Below are 10,528 nucleotides of genomic sequence, written 5' to 3'. Positions count from 1 at the left end.
AAAAAAAAGGTGACAATGTCCCATTCAATAGCAGACAATAATCATATCCACCAAAGAGATACAGTTTCTACCATTTCCTTGCACAATTTGTATCGATCCCTAAGTCCAGACTCCTTAAGGTTAAGCCTTTTGAAATTTTGGATGCTGATGACCTGGTTCTGAATTGCTCCTATAAACCCCTGTTTCCATAAACAAATCTGCATGACTCAAACACTTGTTGGATGTCTCTTTGTCAATATGCTGCTAGCTGAGTCCACAAGCCCGTCATCCACTGTGGGCCTTTCAGTTCCACTTTTGGATTGTAGTCGTGCTCTAAGTTTCACCTGGAGATGAAGGAAATCTCACGGTCTGTTTACTTTGTTAGCCCTTTCGACTACTCGATGAGGAGGTGGCTGCTTGTTCCAAAAGTATTTCTGTAGCTTTTTCTCCCGTTTATTTTGGGCTCCGATAATGGTTTTCAATTGTCGTTCTCCTTTTTTTTTTTTTTTTTTTTTTGATGAGAAAGTGCTAATCTTTCTGTAACTTCTAAGGGTAGGGGGAGAGGGGGTGTCTACTTTTCATTAATATGGTGTGGGTTTTCCTTAGGATACTTTCCAAGTCTGGGATGGTCCACTTTGTAGTTCTGAAAGTAACTTTCTCCTTGATACCTTTATGCTCATTGTGCCTTGGGAGGAGAAGGCCAAGGCATGTCACCTTCATCTATTGGCTCAATTTGGCATTCGGAGTCAGGCTCAAAGATGTACTTTTCTATTTTTCCTGGTTTATATCAAGAACTGTATTCTTTTTGAGTATAAATGATATTCTGTTATCGTTGGAGATCTATCCTATGAGCTCAAGGAGTTGCTTGTCTCTTCTCATGGAGTCCTGTGGCTTAATGTCATCCGTGTTGTGGCTGTTATTACTGTTAAATATTTAATAATGATCTCCTTATTTTTTATTTTATTATTATTATTATTTTTGGTGAGGCAATTGGGGTTAAGTGACTTGCCCAGGGTCACACAGCTAGTAAGTGTTAAGTGTCTGAGGCCAGATTTGAACTCAGGTCCTCCTGAATCCAGGGCCGGTGCTCTATCCACTGTACCACCTAGCTGCCCCTAATGATCTCCTTATGATAACAAGGTGGGTAGAGGATTGGCCTTGGAAGCAGCAGGGTCTGAGGTCAAGTCCTGTCTTTCATGCCTCTTAAGTGTGTGACTGCTACAAGTCCCTAAACTTAGTCTCACAGTATTCAAAGCAATCCTAAGTATTAACATGCATTGGTGAAGAGAGTTTCTGCATCAGGGAATTCTCCCACATGGATTCGATGTGGGACCTGACAAAAGCAGCGATGGAATGTTGTTGCTGGACCTTATAGTTCATTTGGTGCAAGTCATTCATTTTAGAAATGGAGAATTGGAAGTGGGCAGAGTTTGCCCAAACTGGCACAGCTCTTGAGGGGAATCTGACCCTTCTCCCTCTTCTAGCTTCTGGAAGGTTGGCGTTTTCTTTCTCCCACTCACTGCCCAACATCTCCCATAACCCAGTTCAAGAGAAATGTGCCCTCCCCTCCCCCTTCCCTAGTGATCTCATTGGTTGGGGGAAACTAGATGAGTCAGCCAGGCTAGATGTGGGGAGTTCAGGAAAGGCTTCTATTAGGGATCCTATAAATCAAGCCGTGCTCAGACTCAAGAGATAGAGAGGGAAAGGTAGCTGTAAAGCATCCCTCCCTTCCCCCTCCCCACACCGCCCACCACTCTTCCATGCTAGGGCATTATGTCTGCAGTGTCCTTGGCTGAGAAGTGGGGGGGTGCCAGTCCTAGACCACCATCTTCCAGCAATGTCGCCTAGTCTGGAGCCCTTTGCTTGGTCTAGGGGTCCCATCATCTGTGGTCTGTGGCTTTTCCCTGGTGCTACCACGGATCTTTCCTTTGCCCTGTTACCACCTTCTATGGGCCCCAGCTCCCAGACCCCCCAGTCTACCAGATGTTATCCGGTCCTTCCTGTCCAAGATTAGTGCTTAATCATTCCCATTAAGGTAGAAGGATGGCAGTGAGCTCCGACATCAGAGGCCAGGGCAGCCTTGCCCATGCCTCTTCTCTCCTGTGACTGGAAGGGCTTTCTCTTCTGCCTCCTTGGAAACTCATCCTCGATGCTTACAGAAACTCCAGCCTCTCAAATCCAGGCCTCAGACTCTCTTCTTTCCCCCATTCTAACATAGCTTGTCACTTTTATACAATTGCTTAGGGCATGACTCTAGTCTCTAACATGGTGGCTTTGATTGATCCAAGAAGATGTACAGACTTTGTTCACACCCACTTCTGAGTGGTGGAGTTAATAGAAAAGTGTTTTCACCTGGTGCCAAGCACCAGCATGGGATGGGTTGGTTTCAAGCCCATGTGCACACATGAATTATTTCATTTGGCTTCGCAGCAACCATATAAGTGGGTACAACCTATCATCCCTGTTTACGGCTGAGGAAACTGGGGCTCAGAGAGGTTAAGTAATCTGCCCCTGGCTACACAGCTAGCTAGTGTCAGAGGCATCTGCTCTACTCGTTTTTAGTTCTGACCCTGTTATTAACTTGTGTGTAATATGAGATAAGTGCCCTGGCTTCTTTGGGGCCTGGTTACCCTCATCAAGTGTTTGAGGATCCCATGCCTGTGGATGAGAAAAGACCTTGGGAAGTGTGAGGCATTTATATGAATGAATGCTGGGGTATCATTACCACCACCACCACCACCACCACCATCATCATCCTCATCCACAGGATCACAATTATGGGGCTAGAAGAGATATTGTGGACCGTCAACTCCAGCCCCTTTGTTTCATGTAAAAGGAAACTAAGGAACAGGGAGTTAAGTGACTTGCCCAGGATCACACAGCTAGTAAGTGTCAGGATTTGAAATAAAATCTCTCTGATTTGAAATCTAGAACTCTATCCACCGTGCCACCTAGCTTAAATCTTTCTTCTTCATATTCTTGTTTCCATACTAACTTGATTTATCCTAGGATGCTGGTGCCCTTCCCCAACAGTATCACCTAGATGTGTTTCCCTAATGCCTTCCTCAAAGTTCCCCAGGAGCCTCCCGAATTGGGAAAAGAAGAGGAAGAGCAGATGGGAAGGGTGAACTTGAGAGTGGCCCATATGTAAGGCAGCCTCATTACAATAGCCCTTTATCTGCAGAGCCAGCTGGGGGCTTGACGGATTTATTTGTTTCTCCCAGAGACAAGTCTGTCCTGCCTGTTTGTGCTTCTAGCTCCCCCAAATGACCTTCCTTTCCCTGCAGGCTTGGTAAGATGTAGTGCTGGGGGCAGGGGATGCTGCTAATCATTCTGGCCTTAATGATTTGGGAGCTGTGACACCCATACAAGATGAGAGATAAAGGGAAGGGAAGCCCCACTTGTGAAATTCCTAACCAACGGGATGAGAGACAAGGTCAGAGAATAAAAGAGACAGGGAGAAGGAGACAGAGAAATATACCTAGAGAAGGAGAAAGAGGAGGGGGACATACAGAGAAACAAAAATAGAGAAGCAAAGAGAGTGAGGGAGACAGAGAGAGATATGCAGGGATTGGAGGGAGGAGGAGAGAAGCATGGAAGGAAGGGAGGGAGGGAGGGAGGGAGGAAGGAAGGAAGGAAGGAAGGAAAGAAGCAAGAAAGGAGGGAAGGAAGGAAGAAATAAAGGAAGGAAGGAAAGAAAGAAGGAAGAAAGGAGGGAAGGAAGGAAGGAAAGAAGGAAGGAAAGGGTGTATATAAAGAAAGTGGAAAATAAAAAGTAGAAAGAACTCAGGATGAGTAATTAGGGGAGCTCTACTCTTAATTTGTTATATGACCTTGGGTAAATTGATCATCCTCTCTGGACCTTCGTTTTCTTTATTGTAAAATGGGGAGATTGGACTCAGGAGTTCTGAACCTGGGGTCCATGAACTATTTTAAAATTGATAAGTGTATTTGAGTATAATTGATTTAATTTGGGGTCCTTTATATTTTATTTAATGCATTTAGAAACACTCCTCTGGGAAAGGATCCCTAGGATTCACCAAACTGCCAAAGGTCCCTTTAATTGGGTCCCTTCCTCACTCTCCTCACTCTCCCAATTGGATTCTCTGGTGCACACATCCAGCCTTTTCAGCACACAAATGATAATGCACCCATCTCTCTCCAGAGAGAGGGAACCTATTCCCCTCCAATCCCCATGCCCTCCATTTCATCAGAGGCAGGTAGGTAACAAATTGGATAGAGTGCTGGGCCTAGAGTCAGGAAGACTTGAGTTCAAATGGGTTTTCAAATACTTACCAGCTATGTGACCCTGGGCAAGTCACTTGACCTCTGTGTATCTATTTCTTCATAAGTAAAGTGGGAATAACAAAAGCACCCACCTCACATGGTTGTGATGTGGGTAAAATTAGATAATATTTGTAAAGAACTCCACAAACTTTCAGGCATTATATAAATGCCATCATCATCATCGTTGTTACTGATCATTTTAATTATTCAGGTTTTTTTATTACATCAAGCCAGAATGTTCCTCTCTTCAATTTCCTCCCATTGCTCCCATTTCTGCTCTCTGGGGCCAAAAAGAATAATATATTTTATCCTTCTCCTTTGTGACTGTACTCAAAATATTATAAAATCTCAGTTGTGTTTCTCCTGTCTTCCCTTCCTCAGGTTAAATATATCCCATTATTTACATGGTTTTGAGTTTGAGACCTTCATTACCCCCTTAAATCACTTAATCTCACTAAGCCTCAGTTTCCCCACCTGTACAATGGGATAATAACAGCTCTCACCTCCCAGGGTTGTCATATAGTCAAATGAGATAACATACAGGAAGTGTTTTGCAAATTTATTTATTTATTTATTTGTTTGTTTGTTTATTTATTTTGCAGGGCAGTGAGGGTTAAGTGACTTGCCCAGGGTCACACGGCTAGTAAGTGTCAAGTGTCTGAGGCTGGATTTGAACTCAGGTCCTCCTGAATGTTGGTGCTTTATCTACTGCGCCACCTAGCTGCCCCCTCCTAATTGCATTTTAATCTGGATGCAGTGGCTGGGCCCTGAGTTTGATTCCTCTATTCCATATCTTATCTCCCCATCCACAAGAATAACACGAGAGAGACTTTGTCAAATGTTTTGCTGAAATGCAACAGTCCGCTGCTCATTGGAGCAATCCCACTACTGATCAACGCAGAAACTCTGACTAGCTCCGTTTTTGGTGTGGGCTCATTCCCCTCTTCTTAGGTGTCCTGGTGGTCCTCTGCTCACAGGGGCTCAGAATATTGGTGCCACACTTACTGCTGACATCTGAATGCAGCTTGGAACTCCCTAACTCGAACGATCCACCAACCTAAACCTCGACCGGTAGCAGCAAAGATTGCAGGTATACGCCATCACTCCTGGTCTGGCACGGCCTATTCTAGAAGAAGCCATTTAGTACAACTCCTTCTATCTATAGATGAGGAAACAGGCTTAAAGATGAAATAAATTGTTCAAGATCACAGGGTTAGTGGCACATGGGACCAGGACTTAAATCTAGGTCTTGGGACTCCCAATTCAATACTTTTGTTACATATCCATGACCCTTGTTCTGAGAATTATTCATTCTGCCTTCCCTGGGCGATGCCATAGACTTTGGACCTTTTTTTTTAACCTTTCCCCTTTTAAAACTAGACGCAACCCTCTCCTTGGCAAGGATGGAGATAACCTGATTCATCTGAGGTATCAGTGACTGACAACCACTCCATATATTTCTTCTGGAAAACATAACATAAGTTGCCTTATTCCAAAAGAATGAAGCTACTTGGGAGTGTTTCAGACCCTTTAATGGACAGACCATTAAGGCTGATGTGGGGCTCCACATTCTGCCAGTATTGCTGCCTTTTGCCTCTGTTTCTGAAAGTCTACTATTATAGCTTCATTCTGCTTCTGCTGCCTGAAATTCCACCATTAGCTCATGAAGGGAGTGGGTAGGATGGTTTAAATATATATATATATATATATATATATATATATACACACACACACATACACATACACATATATACACACATACACATATACATACACGTATACATATATACACATACACATATATGCACGTACACACATATATACACATAAATATATACATACATATATGTACATATATACATATACATACACACATCTCTCTATTGATAGATAGATAGATAGATAGATAGATAGATAGATAGATAGATAGATAGATAGATAGATAGATACATAGATAGATACATAGATACATAGATACATAGATACATAGATAGATAGAAAACACCATTGTGAAAGGGTGGAAGGAGCCCTGGGCTTGAAGTCAGAGGACAAGTCTGACACTTATAGCATGGGTCACCTTGGATGATGGGGCTCTTCACCTTTTTGGCCTCAGTTTCTACATCTGTGGCATGAGGGTATTAGATGATTTCTAAGGCCTCTTCCAGTTTTAAGCTTATGATTATATAAGCCTATGATCTACTTAGAGAGAGGTGGTGAGGTGATACAGTTGATAGAATGCTGTGCCCAGACACAGGAAGACCTGAGTTCAAATCCAGCTTACTAGCTAGGTGACCTTTGTCAAGTCACTTGACCTCTGTCTGTCTCAGTTTTCTCAACTGGAAAATGGGGAGAATAATAATACCTACCTCCAAGGGTTGTTTTTGTTGCTGTTCAGTCACATCTGATTCTTCATGACCCTATGTACCATGGCATCCAATACCATTCATGGGGTTTTCTTGGCAAAGTTACTGGAGTGGTTTGCCATTTCCTTCTTCAGTAGATTAAGGCAAATAGAAGTTAAGTGACTTGCCCAGGGTCACACAGCTAGTGTCAGAGATCAGATTTGAACTCAGGGCTTCCTGACTCCAGGCTCAACATTTTATATACTATAGCCACCAAGGTTGTTAGTGAGGACCAACTGAGATAATATTTGTAAAGTGCTTAGCACAGTACCTGGCACATAGTAAGTCCTACATAAATGCTTATTCTCTACTTCAACTCTCTCAAAGAACAGATTTGGAAACTGAGACCCAAACTTATAAAGCTAAAGATGATCATTAAGGGTAAGATAATTTAATTAGAACCCAAACCCAAGTCCCTTGCCCTGTGGTTCCTTCATCTGCTCAGAACAGCCTTTTCTTCCTGCATAACCATGACTCCTACCTAGGTGAGAACAGCGGTTGAATTAAGTGACATCTAAAGGACTCTGAAAGAAGAGGCTGTACCTTGCCTCTTATCAATGGCTTGAATGGAAACATAGATAGTACACTCATCAAATTGGCAAGTGATGCCAAGCTGAGAGGAATAGCTGTAGCACAATGGTTGATAGGATCTAAAAGGATCTTTTTTTTTTTTTTTTAGGCAATGGGGGTTAAGTGACTTGCCCAGGGTCACACAGCTAGTAAGTGTTAAGTGTCTGAAGCGGATTTGAACTCAGGTACTCCTGAATCCAAGGCCGGTGCTTTATCCACTGCGCCACCTAGCTGCCCCCTAGTTTCTTTTCTTTCTTTCTTTCTTTTTTTTTTTTTAAAGGATTTTGACAGGCTGAAACAGTGGGCTGAATCTAAGAAGATGAACTTCTCTATGGATAAATGTAGTCATTCATTTGCGTACAAGAAATTCAATCTTTTCTTGTAGCAGAAGTCTATGTGCTGCAGTGGGGTTTCATGAGTGATGTGCCTAGCACTGGAGGCTCTGATTGAGGAGAGGAAAAGGGGAAGGTGTGGAGGGACAGAGAATGAAAAGGAGCCTCTTCTATGAGCCCAGAGATACTCAGACACAAATTCTCAGAATCAAAATAAAAGTCATGGATTCCAACTCTCTCCCATAGACCAAGAACCTGAGGTCCAGAGAGGGGACATATTTTTTGTCTCAGGTCCCATGGCCAGTTAAAACAGATCCAAGATGCCCAACTTCCAGGCAGTCATTCTTTTAACTAAACTCACTGGGACCTCAGAAGCCCTCTAGTCCATCCCATTTGTGAACAGAATTCTCCTTTATAATATTCCCCAATAAGTGGTCGCCTCACCTTTACTTGACCTCCAGTGAAGGGGCAATCTTCCTTAACCACAATCTGAACCCAAACCATCTCTTCTGTCCATCCTCTTCAGCCCATTGGCTACACATGCAGACACTTGGGTGACCTCCCAATTCTTCCTCCCATCTTGGCTAATCCAGCCAGAATTCCTGAGACTGGACACCCCTGTGACATAAACTGATGGTGCAACAGAGACCTCTTGTGGTAGAATTTGGGAAAGCACCCTAGTCAGACTTGCTACATCTGTCTCTCCTTTTAAAATTTTTGAACTCCAAGGCAAGTGCACTACGGTCTGGTCACGTAGCTCACTTTGTCCCACCACTGAATTCATGGTAGCCTTTTTTGTCTCCCTATATTTTCTCAATCAACAGATACTAATTGTATAAGTGCTATCACATAGCAGAGATCCACAGGTGTTAGATGAATATGTGCATAAGCCCACATATATGGTTGTGTGTGTGTATACACAAATATAATACATATATACACAAACCTGTCATTTTATGGGTGTAGTGAATGTTCAGTGAAGAAACCCTTTTACTAAAACAGATTAGCAACTTTTCTTCAACATTTAAGGAGTAGTCGGTAGGGTGTGGGGGGGGGAAGAACAAGAAGTCCTTAAGTCAAGGTTCTTGCCCAAGGTAACATAGCAAGGCTTCTTGACTCCAGGATGCCGAGCTGCCTCTCCAAAGAGTTAGGTTACCTATAGGAATAAAAAGCCTTCTGGGGGTAGGGACTAAGGTTCAGGGATCAGGCTATATTTGGTACATTAAAGTAGAATTAAATTGAAAGATGTTGTCAGGGATTAGAGTTGTGATAAGACCTTAGTTTAGTATAGAGTTAAGGATCATTATGGGTAAGATTTTTATCTAGGAATAGATAGAATAGCTTTTGGATTGGGGGTTAGACAGGATTATTCTAGAACCAGCTTGGAAATGGCTAATTGTTAAGTTTTCAATGTGAGCATTTCTATCTTAGAAATTGGCAAACTCTTGGGGCAGCTAGGTGGTGCAGTGGATAGGGCACCCGCCCTGGAGTCAGGAGTACCTGAGTTCAAATCCGGACTCGGACACTTAACACTTACTAGCTGTGTGACCCTGGGCAAGTCACTTAACCCCAATTGCCTCACTAAAAAAAAAAAAGAAAGAAAGAAATCCGCAAACCCTAGCATATCAGGGCTTGATTTATTGTTTGATTGATTATCTTGATTTAAGGAAGGTGTGGCTAAACTGTCACTAATGAAGATTAAACTTAAAAGTATTAGGAGTTGGGAGGCAGCTAGGTGACACAGTGGATAAAGCACTGACCCTGGATTCAGGAGGACTTGAGTTTAAATCTGGTCTCAGACACTTGACACTTACTAGCTGTGACCTTGGGCAAGTCACTTAACCCTCATTGCCCTTCCCAAAACAACAACAAAAAAAGTATTAGGAGTAAATTACCCTAACTCCTCCTCCACACACACACCAAGAAATATGGTTGTTAAATATTTACCAGCATGCTTCTGGGTAGAGGGCTGTTAATTTAGGGGGTCACTTAGGGAGAAGTCCTGAGACTATATTATAGAGTTTAGTTATCCTCACTAAAGCACGAAGCACACATTCATTAATCTAATAAGCATACATTGAGTACCTCCTTCATGAGAAGTAAAATGATTGTGGAAATGTAAAGAAAAACTTGGTCTTTGCCATCAGGAGATTATAGATATGTACATAAAAAACTGTAATACAAGACTATATGTACTCAGTATATATGAGGTATAAAATCATTTAACAGTTGATGAAAGGCACAGATTACCTTTATCAGGAGTAGGGGATATTTGGGATCTGTGAGATGGTTAACCTATTGAACAATAAATTGAGGATAAAAAAAAAAACTTGGCAGGCTAAAGTGTTCTCTCTATTAAGATTGAATATTGGGGCACCTAGGTAGCACAGGAGATATAACAGTCAGGAGAGCCTGAGTTCAACTCTAACTTCAGACAATTACTAGCTCTGTGACCCTGGGGCAAGTCATCTAAGCTTGTTTGCCTCAGTTCCTTATTTGAAAAATGAGCTGGAGAAGGAAATGGTAGACCACTGCAGTATCTTTGCCAAGAAAACCTCAAATGAGGTTATGGAGAGTCGACTGAAATAACTCAACGAAAATTGTTGAGACCTTTGTATTCTTCCCTGGTCAGACCACATTTGTTTTATAACAATAATTGGTAATATATTTTAAGAAGGACATTGACAAGTTGGTGAATGGCCACAGAAAGGTGATGTGGACACTTAACACTCACTAGTTGTGTGACCCTGGGCAAGTCACTTAACCCCAATTGCCTCACTAAAAAAAAAAAAAAAAAGAATAACGGGGTGCCATGGTCAGACACACTTTAAGAAAATCTTGAAGTGGAGAGACCAACCAGCAGGCTATTGCAACAATGCACTTTTTTTTTGGTTGTTGCTGATGAGGGCACATACAAGATGGTAGGGGCAGCTAGGTGGCGCAGTGGATAAAGCACTG

This window comes from Dromiciops gliroides, chromosome 2 (assembly GCF_019393635.1).
Source record: "Dromiciops gliroides isolate mDroGli1 chromosome 2, mDroGli1.pri, whole genome shotgun sequence".
In the NCBI taxonomy this organism is placed as follows: domain Eukaryota; kingdom Metazoa; phylum Chordata; class Mammalia; order Microbiotheria; family Microbiotheriidae; genus Dromiciops; species Dromiciops gliroides.
This window is presented reverse-complemented; position numbering follows the sequence as displayed.